Source organism: Vicugna pacos, chromosome 5 (genome assembly GCF_048564905.1).
Source record: "Vicugna pacos chromosome 5, VicPac4, whole genome shotgun sequence".
NCBI classification, from domain to species: Eukaryota; Metazoa; Chordata; class Mammalia; order Artiodactyla; family Camelidae; genus Vicugna; species Vicugna pacos.
Window position 1 is genome coordinate 84,445,788 of NC_132991.1, and position 15,772 is coordinate 84,461,559.

Genomic DNA, 15,772 nt, shown 5'->3' on the forward strand with positions numbered 1-15,772 from the left:
GTAGAAATAGGAATCCATGATATAAACACGGTCCCCTAAACCCATTCCTTTAGCAGCCCTAGTGGGATGGGGTGGATGGTGTCAGGTGGCAAGAAAGGGAGTCTGGGAAGATAAATTTCCAAAAACTATCTGTGACAACTTTAAAGTGTGAGTGGAGTATGGAAGAAATTAATTACTGGAAGATAAAATGGCATGAGCAAAGTTACAGAACAAAGGTATTTTGTATATGGTCAGTAAATTTTCTAGATGAACTAAATTCTGAGGTTCAAGGATCATTATATAGTCTGAGTTTATTGTAGACCAAGGTTTATGTAGGTAACAATTGGGCAATGGGGCTGGAAATATAGGATGGTATCATATTGTCAAGGATATTAAGAGATAAATTGAGGCATTGAATCTGTCTGTAATCCCGGAGGGCACACCATGGAGGAAAGCTGCCATGTTTTCCTAGAAAATATTCTTTGGTTCCTGGGTAGGTTCTGGCCTCCAGAGTTCGATAGCAGGTTAATACAGTTTTAAGTGTGTCGAGAGGGAAATCAAGCCACGAAATGACTATCTAGATATATGGAAACTGGAATCCAAGTCTGCTTAGTAAGCTCTTGAAAAAGATGGACTATCTAATATCTCAACTCTTTTAAAATAAAATTAGTTGATCCTTAGAAACAACTTATTAGAAAATCAAGCCAAGAAGCCAAGAGTCCTTCCACTACAACCACAAACAACGACAACTAATATTTGTCAAGCTTCTTCTATGGGTCCCTCTTTGTGTTAAGTGGTTGCGTGAATGGAGCAGGGTAAGTGAAGGAGGGTTTTGCTCACGGTCTAGTAGACATACACAACCTGTCTCTTTCAGGGCCTAGACTCACTGAATTGCAGGGCCTTTGCAATCCAAGCCAAGGGCCGTCGCCTCTACCACTCCCCTGCTAGTCCTCTGCAGCTATCAGAGCCTCCCTGGCAACTGGCTAGAACCTAATTGTGTCAGAACCTAACTGAGCCTGGATTATACAGCTCTCAGTCTGAGCACCAAATAGGCAGTTCCCTGCACAAAGGTAAAATGGGCTTGGATGCCATGTTTTCGGATTTAGAGTCCACATTAGAATCTCAAAAGTGTTTTGTAAACTACTTGTCTCTGTAGAGAATAAAAATATATTCTAGGATTTCATAAGCCTGCTTCTTGCTTCGAATTTAATGCTAATGGTAAACTGAAAAAGATTTCTAGTGACAGATAATTAGTGATAATGGTGATTAGCGGCCTTTATATAGTCTTTCACCCAAACAGATGGTAAAGAGCTTAAAAAAAATGAAGGCTCTAAAGCGTAATTTCTTCCTCTTCTTAAATAAAAGTTCCTCTAGGGTCAACGATAGTTTATATTTAACACATAGTATTATGTTACCCACACTAAGTAACAATTTCTGGGCAATTCAGTTAGTCTGTTAATTTGCTTAGCAATTAGCTTTGAATGGATTTCTGCCCTGAATACATTACAAATGTATGAATGCATGTATGTCTTATTTATTTTCCTATCCGTTTATTTAACTTACACAAAAAGCCTCCAAGGTGACCATCACATGGATGGACTTTCAGGTGACAGGAGGCTTAGGCCACTTAGCAGGCTCTCTGGGTGACCCGCACAGCCCAGCCTCCCTGAAAGAAGCCAGCCTCTTGTGATATATGGGGATAGAGCCAGGTTTGAGATCTGTAGGTACTCCTGGACCCTGAGGGCTCTGCATCTGAGTGCAGGTCCTGGGTGCCTTTTTTCTCTTCTTGTGTAGTTTTAAAGACATCATATTAAAAATGCATCAACGTTTAATGGAAATTTATCATATATGCAACTAGGAAAGGAAAACTGAAACCCTTCTCTACTTCTTTTTTCCCTTTCCTTGCCTCCTTTCTTGGGAAAGGTGATTTGAGCCTTTTACTAGTCACTGTCTAGTTTACATGGATTCTTCACTATGTGATCTGAGGAAAAGTCAGGCAATTGCTTTCCAGATCTCATAAGATTAGGGCATTAATTTGCAAGAAATAAAGTCTAAGTTATGTTAATGGGGAGAGTATGAATTTCTATTCTAGATCCCCCAGATGAAGTTTCAGAAGGAAATGGGTTTTTGTCTTCTTGGTGGATGTGTTTGGTTTGCTTCTTTGCAGAGGAAGTGTAAGAGCAGGGAAGTGTGGGATTGGAGCCTGGAAGAAAGACTCCTGCTTTCCCTCTCTTCTGCCACCCTCCCCTTGCCTTCCCTTCCCAGGGGCAGATTTTCATAGCCTGAGTCAAAGTCCAGCTCTCTCCTTTTCAGAGCAGAGGGTGCCGGATGGCTGGAGGAGAAGGCAGAAGAGATACTGGGGTCAAGGGCCCAGGACAAGCAATTTAGATTAGGATCCTATAGAATGTCATTCTGTGCCTGAATCCTCAACTTCGTCATAGGTAAAATATGGTTAACAATTCCCTTAGTGTTATATACAATATGAAAGCACATGGTATAAACTCTACCCAAGTTAATTATCGTGATTGTTGTCATTGGCTCTCAGTGCCTGGGGATGTGGACTTTACCTGGTTATTTCTTTAGAGAGGATGAGAAGATCAAGGGAATGGGATATTAGAGGGGAAGGCAGGGTTCAAGGGAGACTGGAGATAGGAAACAAGGGGGATTCGGGGTGCTGGCACCCTCTGAAAGCTTTAGATGCTTTGTTATGGGGTTAATCCCTTCACCCAGCAAACTGAGACATGAAATCTTAGCCACAGTGAGGTTTTAAAGAACGGAGTATCCAGACAAGGGCTACAGTATTTGATCCCACCCTCACTCCATTCACGCCCTATGCAGTGCAGCTTCGGAATAAGCATCGCTTATTCTGGAGGGAAAGAACTGCTTCAGGGGCTTTCGGGGCCACAGAGGTGTCACATATCAGAGGCAGCCACGGGTAAGACAGCTCAGGGCTATGGTGAGTTTATGTCTCACCTAGAGGCTTTTAGCTTTAATTAAAAAAAAAAATTGCCCTGTGTGCCAAATTGTTTTGTGCCTGGTTTTGTTTGCAAGCTTTGGATTAACTCTTTAAGGGGTCTGCTTTAAGGTCGCTTCAGCCAAAGGCACTCAAGGTGGTGTCTATGGGAGGGCTGCCTGTCCCCTCTCTCGTTACTCCCTACTCACACAGATCCCTCAACACGGGCTACTCAGGTCCAGAAGAATCATCCTGCAGACAGCGAATGCCTCAGAGGGACAAAGAGAGAAAAACTCTACCCCATGAGTTTCATAATAATGCACTTTCATTGGGAAGTACAGTTAGTGTTGTCTTGGGACTGCAGAGAAAATAATGAATGCGATGAAATAAGTGGCCGGGGAAAGTGGAACGTTTATGAGACACAAATGAAAGGTGGTATGTCGTCCTGATTGCGAGTCTAGGATTCTAAAACAACTGACTCCTCCAAGCCGTCCATTTCTTATTTTGTGAAACAGGACCATTGCTCTTCTCTCGTGGAGATGTAAGTGTCAGATAAAGCCATGTATAGGGGAAAGCACTGCTATGTTAAAGTCTCCACTGTCCATTTATTTGCATGTGTATTCACTGTCTACATGTTTCCATTAGACTTTATTATCAAATCGTTCCTTTTCTGAAAGTGTAAATTCAGCTCTTAATCTCCCTCTCGAATAGTTGCCTATTTCCCAAATATTTTCATGTCTTTGGCTTCCCTCATGAGTGATAAAACTCCTTTGATAATATCCTTCTGTTCCTCCAGTCCAATACCAGGCGTGGCTATACGTTCTGAGATTTTATTAAAAACCTTCCTTCGTCAATTGCAATTGAATTGAGCAAAAACGATGCCCAGTCCTGGCACACCTACCCCAGCAGCTGCTTGCCTGGTATTTTTATCTACAACTCACCTGCAAAAAGTACATGTGTTGTTTATTGTGGTTGCAGTTCTATGCCGCAGCTGGAAGGATGTGTTATAAACCAGCCTCTTCTCATGGTCTAGCAAACCTGTTGACTTATCAACAAACCTTTATCTACAATTCACACCATGACCATTTGTACCAGATGGAAGGAAACAGTAAACATTAGCTGCTATTTTACATGACAAAACTGAGCTTCCTTTAAGACGATGTGAAACAAGAAAAAAAGGGCAAATGTAGGCCGATTTCTCAGTATTGTTTCTAGTAAAAGTATTAGAGTGGATGTCTAAACCAATTTTCCAGCCCCAGTACACTTTTCATCCAGAAAGGCCACTTTTAAGAGTTGGGAAGTAGCATGATCTGTGTTTCTTAGGTTCTCTGGGGGTCCTATTTCCTGGAATCTGGTATGTATGTCAGGGTTCTCCAAAGAAAGAGCACGAATAGGTTTTATACACACACACACACACACACACACACACACACACACACACACACACACACACACACACGGGGGCTGACAAACCCTAATCCCAAGGTCTGCAGGGTGAACAGCAGGAGGGCCGAAGGGCTTTGTATCTGCGGGCGCAGAGGGCCAGCTGCGCTCACTGCACTTCGCCATTTTACATAAGGGACTTGAGTATCTGAGAATTCTGCTATATCCAGGAGCTCCTGGGAAAAATCACCCCAAGATACCAAGGGACAACTGTAATTTTCTTCTCTGCCTCTTGTTATAGCCTTTGTTTTAAAGTCCATTTCGTCTTGTACAAGTATCGCTACCCCAGCTTTCTTCTCATTCCACTGCGTGAAATACCTTTTACCAACTCCTCACTTTCAGTTTATATGTATCTTTAGATCTGAAGTGAGTCTCTTTTAAACAGCCTATAAATTGGTCTTGTTTTTTTCTTTCTTTCTTTTTTTTTAATCCATTCAGCCACTCTGTGTCTTTTGACTGGAGTATTTAGTCTCTCTACATTTAAAGTAATTATTGATAGGTATGCATTTACTGCCATTTTGTTCATTGTTTTCTGGTTGTTTTTGTAGTTATTTTTTGTTCCTTTCATCTTTGGCTTCCATCCCTTGTGATCTGATGACTATCTTTAGTGTTATGTTTGGATTCCTTTCTCTTTTTTGTGTGTGTATTTATTATGGGTTTTAGTTTTGTGGTTACCATGCAGTTTATATACAGCAACCAATATATGTACGTGATTATTTTAAGTCGATGTTCTCCTAAGTTCAAATGCACTCTAACCACCCTACATGTTTACTAGTCCTCTCCACATTTAATATTTCTGACAGCATGTCTCACATCTCTTTGTTTGCATATCCCTGAACTACTTACTGTAGATATAGTCGATTGTCCTACTTTTGTCTTTTAACCTTGCTGCTGGCTTTGTAAGTGGTTTGCTATCTTTACTGTGTATTTGCCTTTACCAATGAGATTTTTCCTTCATAATTTTCATATTCCTAGTTCTGGCCTTTCTGTGTAGAGAAGTCCCTTTAACATTTCTTCTAAAGCCAGTTTAGTGGTCTTCAACTCTTTTAGCTTTTGCTTGTCTGTGAAACTCTTTTCCTCTGTCAAATCTGAGTGATAACCTTGCTGGGTAGAATATTCTTGACTGTAGCTTTTTCCCTTTCATCACTCTGACTATATATCATGCCAGTCCCTTCTGGCCTGCAAAGTTTCTGCTGGAAAGTCAGTTCAGACTCTTATGGGAGTTCCCTTATATGTAAATAGTTGCTTTTCTCTTGCTGCTTTTGAGATTATTTATCTTTAACTTTTGCCATTTTAATTATAATGTGACTCTTTTTGAGTTCATTTTGTTTAGGACTCTGTGCTTCCTAGACCTGGATGTCTGTTTCCTTCCCCAGATTAGAGAAATTTTCAATTATTATTTCTTCAAATAAATTCTCTGCCCCTCTCTCTCTCTCTTCTCCTTCCAGAACTCCTATAATATGAATGTTAGTGTGCTTGATGTTGTTCCAGAAGTGTCAAACTGTCCTCATTTAGAAAAAACTTTTTTCTTTTTTTTTTGCTCTAGTGAGTAATTTCCCCTGTTCTATGTTCCAGATGGCCAATTAATTGCTATGTGTCATCTAATCTACTGTTGATTCCTTCTAGTATATTTTTTATTTCATTTATTGCATTCTTTAGCTCTGTTTGCTTCTTCTTTATATTTTCTAGCTGTTTCTTGAATCGTCACTGGGTATGTTTATTCTTCTCCCGAGTTCTGTGAGCATCTTGATGATCCTTACCTAACCTATCAGGTAGATTTCTTATGTCCTCTTCATTTAGTTCTTTTTCTGAGGTTTTTTTCTTGTTCCTTCATTAGGGACATATTCTTCTGTCATCTCATTTGCCCATTTGTCTATGTTTATATCTATGAGTTAGGTAGGTTGGTTGCATTTCCTTATCTTGGAGAAGTGGCCTTATGTAGGAGATGTCCTATGGGGCCCAGAAGCACACTCCCTTCTGGTTACCAGAGCTGTATGCTCTAGGGGTGCCCCCTATGAGGGCTGGATGCACTCTTCTGCTGTGGTGGAGCTAACAACTGTGAGCATGCTGGTAGGTGGGGCTGGATCCCGGGGCTGGATCCGGGCCTGGTTGACTGGGAGGCCATCTCTCTTGAGGAGGCAACAGGCCTGCTGTAAGGTGTGATAGGCTTCCTGACAAATTGGCTGTGAGTCCTAGGGGGTGTGGGACTGCTGCTAGCCTGCTGGTGGGGGGCCAGGTCTTGTAGGGTCTGTCTGTGCGGCCTGATGCTCATGCCAGCCTGCTGGAGGCCGGGGCTGGGTCCCCAGTGCTGATAGGCTGGGGGGAGTATTTCAAAATGGAGCTTGGCAGTGCTGCTGCTGTTGTGCTGGAACCAGCTCCCAGAAGTGCTTGCCTCCAGTGTCTCGGGGGGTCCCCGCTGCCTTCTGTCTCTCCAGGAGGCTCCCCAAGTTCAGCAAGCAGGTCTGACTCAGGCTCCTTTCAAAGTACTGCCTCTGTGCTTAGACTTGAGGCATGTGAGACTTTGTGTGCTCCCTTTAGGAGCAGAGTCGGTGTTTCCCGTAACCCTCCAGCTCTCCCAAACATGAGCCCTGCTTGTTTCCAAAGCCAGACATCTGGGGACCCATCTTCCCAGGGCAGGAGCCCCTGGTTGAGGAGCCCAATGTTGGACTTGGACCCCTCACTCCCTGGGGAGGGCTTCTACAGTTGTGATAGTCCCACCATTTGTGAGTCACTGACCTGGGATGTGGGTCTGACTATATCACATCTCTGCCCCTCCAACCTGTCTTGTTGTGATTCCTTCTTTATGTCTTTAGTTGTGGAAATTCTTTTCTTTTTGCCAGTCTTCAGGTTTTTCTTACAGATAGTTGATGTGTAAATAGTTGTAATTTTAGTGTGTCCCTGGGAGGAGGTGAGTTCAGGGTCTTCCTACTTTGCCATTTTGGTCCCATCCTCTTTTATGAGATCTCTATGACAGAAAAGTCAGAGGACACAGATGAGAATGAACAGGCTAAGACCGCCAGCCATCCATCTGCTCAGAGACAGCTACTATTAACAGCCTTCACTTCCTCTTCTTTTCACGTTTTATACACTACAAACAAGTAAACAAGAGCATCTTACGTGTGCTGCTTTTTAATTTGCTTTCACTTTTGTATTCATAGTTTTATACGGAAAGAAGTTATTTAAAAAAATTCTTTTTGCATGCATTGTTCCACGCTATTTCTTTGGGTGGTGAAAGTAATTAGTACAACAACAAACTAATTCTCTATGAAACTCATGTTGTGATTTTACTAAAAACATATTTTGGTGTGATGTGTATTCCCTAGCTGTTCTGATAAAGTGACCAAGCTAAATAAAATTACATTCCCTTTTGTTTGAAAATAATTGGTGGGTAGAAAATAAATGTTATGCCACCTTTGGATGATGAGAGTATATAATTTTAAAATTATATTTTCATCATTCGTCTACTGACAGAAGTTTTTAAAACTGGTTATGCAGAATTTCTAGAAATTAAGAAAAAATTATTCCAAAACATGGGAAACGGTAAGAAGTTGGTGAACTTTAGTGGCAAGAAGACAAGAGCTCTGGTAAAACTGTGTTCTATCTTCACATATTTTCCTTACACACACACACACACACACACACACACACACACACACACACACACACAGACACACACACACACACACTCTTGAAAATACACATTTTTACCCAGGTGAAATTAATGACTCAAAATAAGCACTAAGTGCAATTGTGCATAAAAAGTGATGTCACAACACACCTGGCCCTGGGACCACCTCTTTCATGCCATTATGTTTATGAACTCCAACCCTTTCCCCAATGCCTGCTTTCTTCAAAATACCAAAATACTATTGTCCAGAACTCTGGTAGGGCAGCTCTAATACTTTAGGGAGAAATTTTGAATAGGGGGGAAGGAACTATAGCATATTCTCAGGGAAATACTCCCTAATTGAAATAGACTCCTAAATAATGACAATAATAATTAAATCTTTAATGATAATAACAATAAATATTAATAATTAAAATTAAGAGTTAATATATTAGCAATGTATAATTTATAAAATTGAGATATAATTCATCAATCATAAAGTTACCCTTTTAAAGTGCAAAATTCAGTGGTTTCTAGTATATTCATAGAATTTTGCAGCCATCATCATTGACCTAATATCAAAACATTTTCATCACCTTGTCCCCATTAGCAGTGACTTCCTAGTCTGTCCTCTTTCCCCCTAGCCCTGTAATTACTAATCTACATTCTTTCTTTACAGATTCACCTACTCTGGCAATTTCATAAAAATAGAATCATATAAATGTGGCTTTTTGTATATGGCTTCTGTCAGTACAATGTTTTCAAGGTTCATCCATGTTGTATCATGCATCAGTCCAGGTGGTCCCTGACTTATGATGGTTGGACCGATGATTTTCCACCTCACGGTGGTGCAAAAGCGATACGCTGTTAGTAGAAACCATATTTCGAATTTTGAATTTTGATCTTTTCCTGGGTTTGTGATATAGGGTATGACACACTCATGATTTTAGGTTGCAGCAGTGACCACAGCTCCCAGTTAGGCACGTGATCATGAGGGTAAACAACCGACACACTCACAACCATTCTGTCTTTCACTTTCAGTATAGAATTCAATAAACTATGTGAGGTAGTCAACATTTCATGTATAAAGTAGGCTTTGTGTTATGTGATTTTACACAACTCTAGGCTAACGTATGTGTTCCAAACATGTTTAAAGTGGGCTAGGCAGAACTATAATGTTTGGCAGGTTAGGTGAATTAGATGCATTTTATGACATTTCATATTTTCAACTTACAGTGGCTTTATCGGGATGTAACCCCACCATACATCAAGGAAGATCTGTATTTTATTCCTTTTCACGGCTGAATAATATTCCATTGTATGACTATGCTACATTTTGTTTATCCATTCATCAGTCGTTGGACATTTAAGTTATTTTCACTTTTTGGCTATTACAAATAATGTGGCTATGAACGTTTGTATATAAGTTTTGCTAGTATATGATGTTTTAACATTTATGATATCGGTTTGAGCCTCACAAATACTGTGAGATAAGGCAAGTCCTGCTATTTCCACTTTCCAGGTAGGGAAACAGGGACCCTCAGAGATAACTGCTTAGTATGTGCTAATGTCAGCACTCAAATCCAGTTCTATTTTCAAGAATAGCTTAAGGAATGTCAAAAGAAGCACACTGTTTTCCAAAGAAAGATGAAGTTTTTGTTTGTTTTTAGTTTGGGGAAGATGTGAATGTATTTACACATGCCTACTGGAAAAGAGATGACAATTTACAGATTCCAGAAGAAAACGTTTCCATAGCAAGTGGTCAAAATTTCTTAAAATGGAATTGAAACAGAATTATACTCAGACTGTTGTACAAGTACAGGCAGTTTTGTTCTTTGTTGTTTCTCTATTTTACTTTCAAGGAAAATGCAAAGACAGATTGGAGCTGTTCTGCATGTTCACAGAAAGAAACAGCTCCAGATTATTTTTTCTCCTAATTATCATGCATCTTATTTTGGAGACATGTTTATGACTAGATTTAAATCTTAACACAGTCTATTAATATTTCAGTTTTGGCATCAGACACATAAAATAGTATTATTCATGCAAACCTTGCCAAAAGCATGAGTGACTATGAGTCAAAACTTGAATAAATTAATATAGTCCTTTTTTGATCATTTGAGTCATTATGTATCAAAATTTCACAAGGGATCCAGAAACAGATTAATTCAAACTCCTTACCTAATACATGTGTTCTGGTCCATGAATTGAATCTCCCTTCCCCATCAGGCCTCTTATGGCCAAAAGCGACATCACTAATAATAAAGAAGAGAAGCTTAACAACAAACAAAAAAGTCCTGTTCAATTTTTCCTGGCTTGTAATGTTTTCGCCCATATTGTATTCCTGATAAATTCTGACTTGCCTTTGCCTTCCTCTGGTTTTCTGGGGTTAATTCCTCTCACCTTGTATCAATGCTCAAATGTCATTTACCACAGTGTATTGAGATTATTAGTTTAAATAACTGTGTTCTCTGCCTTCAAAGTTATGTATTTTGTCCTCTTCAGCATCCAGTAGAATTCGTACTACAGTCATGCAGTGAAGACTTGTTGAATTGGATTGACTTTTTAATAGGATCTCAAGAACTCCATGTTTAGATTTTTGACTGCAGATTGTGACACTACTCTTTGCCTCACCATCAACTAACACTTACTGGGCTTTCACAGCTAGAAGAACTAAACTGGACCTACAAAATTTATAAAGTATCTTGCACATGGTTTCTGCCCTTAGGAAGTTAATGAAGTCTATACAAAGTAGAAGTCAAGCTATACAAAATTAGATTCAAAAATAATATTTAGAAAGACTACCCATATAATTAGTAGGGTATCAATGGGTGGGATATGTAAAAGGATTAGATGTGTTGGGATTAGGTCATGGCATTCTATTGGGATTGGGTAATATTATTAGCCAATTTCATGGATCAATCAGTCCTTCTTTCAACATGAAATTACCAAGCAATTATTTTGAAGGTGGAGCCCCAAAGACTCCCTGACTGATTGGATGTGGGTGTAAGAACTAAAAGAGTCAAGGATGCCCTCAATAGTTTTGACCTGGGCCACTGGAAGGATGGAGTTGCCATCACCCAAGATGTGGGAGTGTCTGTTGTGAGGCAGGTTTCTGAGACATGATCAGGAGTCAGTCCTGTTCTCTAGGTAGGTACTTGGGACACCTCAATGAACAAAGCAAGCAAAGGTTCCAGCTTCTGCCATTACATTCGCATGGAAGGCTGGGGACAGAAATGTGACACGAGAAAATCACACAGATGTTGGAGGGATGAGCGCTAGGAGGAAGCACAGAGCAGGGTATGGGGATCTGCGGTGCTGGAGTGGGTTTGGGGGACATATCTGGAGAAAGAGCAGAGGGAACAGTCAGTGCAAATGTCTTAAGAGAGACAGTCCTTGTTAGCTCCTCCTGGAAGCACTGGGGAGTGAAGAATGTGTAGAACAGAGTAATTCAGTCAGGGAGAGAAGAGACCTGATGGGTCAAGGGGGCAGATCCTGCAGGACCTGGTAGGCCACTAAGGACTTTGGTTTGTACCACTCCAGTTTAAACAGGGGATCTACCAAAAGTTTCCAGCAGAGGGGGCCTGATCTGACCTACCTCTTAAGGGATTGCTCTGGCTGATGACTTGAGAATAGAGTCCAGGAGGACAGAAGAGACTCAGGTGGAAACGGGGAGACTTTCAAAGATGCTATTCTAGCAACCTAGGGGAGGGATGGTAGTGGATCACCAGGGGTAATGAGAGGGGTACGGATTCTGGATGTAGTGTTTTTGAGAGTAGAGCCAACAAGTTTCCTACAGATCGAACGTGAGATGTGACGGGAAAGGAAATCAAGGATGGCGCCAAGGCTTTTGACTGGAATGTCTAGAAGGGTGGATTTGTTATCAGTCAAACAGCGAAGTCTGTAGTGGAATTTTGTGGAGGCAGATCAGGAGGTGTTTTGTGCATCTTAGCCTTGAGATGCCTAGTAGACATCCAGGTAACACAAGGGCTGTGGGAGAAAAGAGGTCCCACGTCTGGGAGGCTGCAGGGGAAACAGCGTCCTCAAGGGACAGCCAGGTTACAGTCAGAGCAAGATAAAGACAGAAACATCAGAGACAGCTTAAGGATATAGGTATTGCAAAGGGTGGACTGGGAATTGCAGAGGGCAGAGTGGGAAGGGTTCTGAGAGTTCCGAGGAGTCAGAACCGGGACTGAGCAGGGGCTCTGCAGAGCTTTGTGGGGGCTAGAGTGAGGAAGATTTCGGATGACCTGAGAATCTGGGCCTTATTAGGGTGATTGATGTGTACGTACGGGGCATAATGAGATTTGTCCTGGGGGATTCAAGGCAGAGGTGTTTAGGCTTTGAATGTTAGGAGCTGGGCAAAGTGGAATATCTGGGGCTCCCTTTTGACCCTGTTGGAGGTAAGAAAGTGAGAGCAGGATGCTTTTCTTTGGCCTCTGTTGCTGTATTTCAGAACCTCTTGGAAAGATAGAATTTGCTTCAAGCTACTGCCCTTTATTGACTCCTACACATGCTGAATAGAAGGCCTGGGGTACTTCAGAACCTATTACATTTAAAACACTAGGACAAGCAATGCGGGATAGAGGGAAGTCATGTGAGAGTTATCCTTAAGCTATTTGTGATTATTACCTTAAAATTGAAATAATAGTTTCATAATAGTCTAAAATAATGGTAACCTAAGTTAATCAGTAACCGACTCTGTGTCACTTTGGTATTCTCAGAGGAACCCCTCAAAGAGACTTTGGCTGCTCATGATGATATGCAAACAAGGTTAGAGGTGGTGGGTAGGATGCACCAGGAATCAACACAACCTTCGTAAAATCAGTTCCAGAATATTCTTTCTCCCTGGTACCCTGCCCCTCAATTTTGAATTGATGAGGTTTACACCCAGAATGACATCCTTTATGGTTGATATAAATACTGATGGATGAAAACCCAAAGCCACAGCTAGTTCAAGACCAGCAGATACTCAGTGTTAGAATTAGCCATATTGATGTTGGACCCTGTCCCTCAACTAAGCCACCCTAAATGCCCATCTTTTTTCTCTTTCAGCCCTTTCCTACTGAGGATAGCAATGAGGAGAGTTCAGCTCGCTTTCTGCTGTGTCTGCTACACATAGAGCCATGATTCACAGGCTGCTGGGGCTGGAACCACTCTTAAGAGACTGTCTACTCTGTGTCTGTGGCCTTATTTCAGCCAAATTATCCAAAGGCCATGTCAGGTGAATGCAATCGATCTCTAATTTTAAATATATTTTTACTAAAAATAATTTTTATAGCTGAAAATATACCTACAGAAACCATTATATTTTGAGAAACTTCCCCATGCCAACCTGGCATTTCTCATGTTGCAGTTTAGGTTAAATTAGTTGGGAATAGGTGAAGGAACACCGTTAACTACAAGGGCAAAGAGCGAGGACGAAGTGTCCGATAACCTCAGGGGCCTTAACTGAGAAGAAGAACAGTCAGAAGAAGCCTGTGTGATGAGACGTGTGCGGCATTACCTGTCAGTATCAGCACTGAGGCAGAAATGGTGTCAACCAAGGATCTTCTCCTTGGGAAGAGATTTGGGGAAATATATATCAAACAATTTTGTTTGCAATTAAGGAAACCCAACTCAAAATTGGCTTAAATGACAAAGAAATTCATTGGGCCCCCTAAGAGGAAGCCCAGACATAGGACACATTTTCAGTTGCCTTAATCCGTTGACTGACTCCATTTGCCCGTGACGTTCTCAGCTCTGTACCTCTCCATGGATCAGTTCCATCCTCAGGCTGGTCATGAATTAGATGCAGCTGTTCCAGACACATAATCCATGAACAATATCATCAGAGGAAGACAGAAAAAGCTTCCAGAATTTCCTTCTGAAGAGCACGAGGGAAGCTCCCAGCGCACCTCTTCTCATGACTCACTGACAAGGATTTTCTCCTGCTAATCACTGACAAAAGGAATGGGTTTACCCTTCAGCTAGAGTTCTGTCTGGAAGGCCTAAGCAGGGAATACATGCTACACAGACCATCGCCAGTGTCCACCTACTCTGTTTCTCTCTGCTGGATTTTGCTGAGGACGAGCACTATATTTTACTTATTCTTTCCTTTCAGGCTTCTATCATGGTGGCTCGGACATAGTAGCTGTTCAATAAAAGCCATTGACTAAATAAATAAATAAACGAGTGTCCAAAAATGTGGCAAAACTGACCTATATTTGCTTTATAATTAAAAAAAAAAGTCCAAATAATCCTGGGCGTCCTGGAATTAAAAAGGAAGGCATTTGTAAGAGCATCCTACCCACAGGGGACAGAGGAACACACAACATACCCAGGACCCAAATTACATCGGACTGTATAATAGACCAGATGTCACCATTTGAATAACACTTACTAGTAAACAGGCATCAGGGCTACATATTTTATTCATAAACAATTTGGATCCTGAATCAAATGAGCTTCTGAATTTCACACAATGGCAGCTTCCAGGTTTCCAGTCTGCATTAATAGATTGAGAATGATTTTGCTCGAAGATGGGGGAATGGACACGTGGGAGGGGTATCTGCAGCTAAGTCTAACAGATTTAGTGATTCTTGGGACTTAGAATGATGGTGCGCCACAGAAATTCAACAGTAAGCAAGATTTTAGGAACTCCTGATTGTTGTTGCAACTTTTCTTCTGCTTTCCTGGCGATTTCTCCAGGACGATACAAATGTTACCAATGGCCGCTTTGGATGACTGGGACTGAGAGGGAGCAGAATACTCAGGGATACTTTGTGGCAGCCTTTTGCACCCCAATGTGCCCAACCTACTAGCTGTTTTTAAGAGTTGCATTCTGTTTCATTGCATCAGTGACACCTTGGTGTTCCAGGCCAGACTCTTTAGAAAGTAAACAGTTCAAAGGGTGGGTGTCTCTGGGAGGAACCCTTAGTATTTCATGGCAACACGTTCCCCACTTCCTCATGATGACTGCCTTCTCATCCTGATTCAAAAGAAAACAAACAAGCCTGGCCTCCACCTCCGTGACTGTGCACCTGTGGGGCTGTTTACATAGGGGAGCAGTCACTCTGCTGCTGTGGGCCGGGACGGTCTAACCAGAGGTTGCAAATTTGTTGGGCTGGGATAATGTGTGTGGTTTTTCTTCCTTTTTGTAATATTTGAATTTGAATGACTTTGAACGAGGTGCCCTCCTCTGTTCACTGTAAGTCTCACTACTCCTATTTGACGTATTTACATCACCTGCTGGCCCCCTTGCCACGGCCGACTAAACCACAGAACGAAATAGACATCGAGGCTGAACTTACTTATTTCAGTCGGGAAAATACAGAGGAAAGCACCATCCTTGAATAAATATATTTTCAATCATTGCTTCCAGAATTGAGTTGAAACCAGTATGGAAGGTGCTGGAGGAAGTTGAGACGACGTGACCACTGCTTTACCTGTGAGCTGGACACGGCCAAGTAGAGGCTCCCCACCCCCCAACCCCGTCCTTGGAATGTATGCTTTGCCCGCTGTTCCCACAGTGGGAGCCATTTTCAAGGTCACAGCCTTGAGAGAATAAGGTGTTGGGACCATCTGGACTGAATACATGACTGAACCAGGGAAAGTCTCCATCTAAACTCAAGATGCAGAGATCCATTCATCTCGCAGCTGCCCAGGACAAGCCTTCTATGTAAGTTCCTTGCTTAGTAACACTGCCACTTACCAATCTGGGGGAGACACCTCTTTTTTCCGTCTCTCCTTGCCCTCCTTGTACAGGGGCCAGTTTCAGAGTTCACCTGGGAAGCTCCTGAGGTTTCAAA

General features: G+C 41.7%; 1 long non-coding RNA gene across 2 annotated transcripts in view; it reads left to right on the forward strand.

The window, feature by feature from the left end:
• LOC140696675 (uncharacterized) overlaps positions 1-15,416 on the forward strand; it is a 28,920-nt gene extending 13,504 nt beyond the window's left edge. Inside the window, exons 2-3 of one of the 2 annotated variants that reach the window (XR_012073190.1) lie at positions 13,038-13,206; positions 15,346-15,416. This is a non-coding gene — a long non-coding RNA (uncharacterized lncRNA). Of the gene's footprint in view, positions 1-13,037; positions 13,207-13,338; positions 14,182-15,345 lie in introns of those variants that run through there. The other variant, XR_012073189.1, reaches the window with a different exon arrangement.
• Positions 15,417-15,772: the final 356 nt, after the last annotated feature.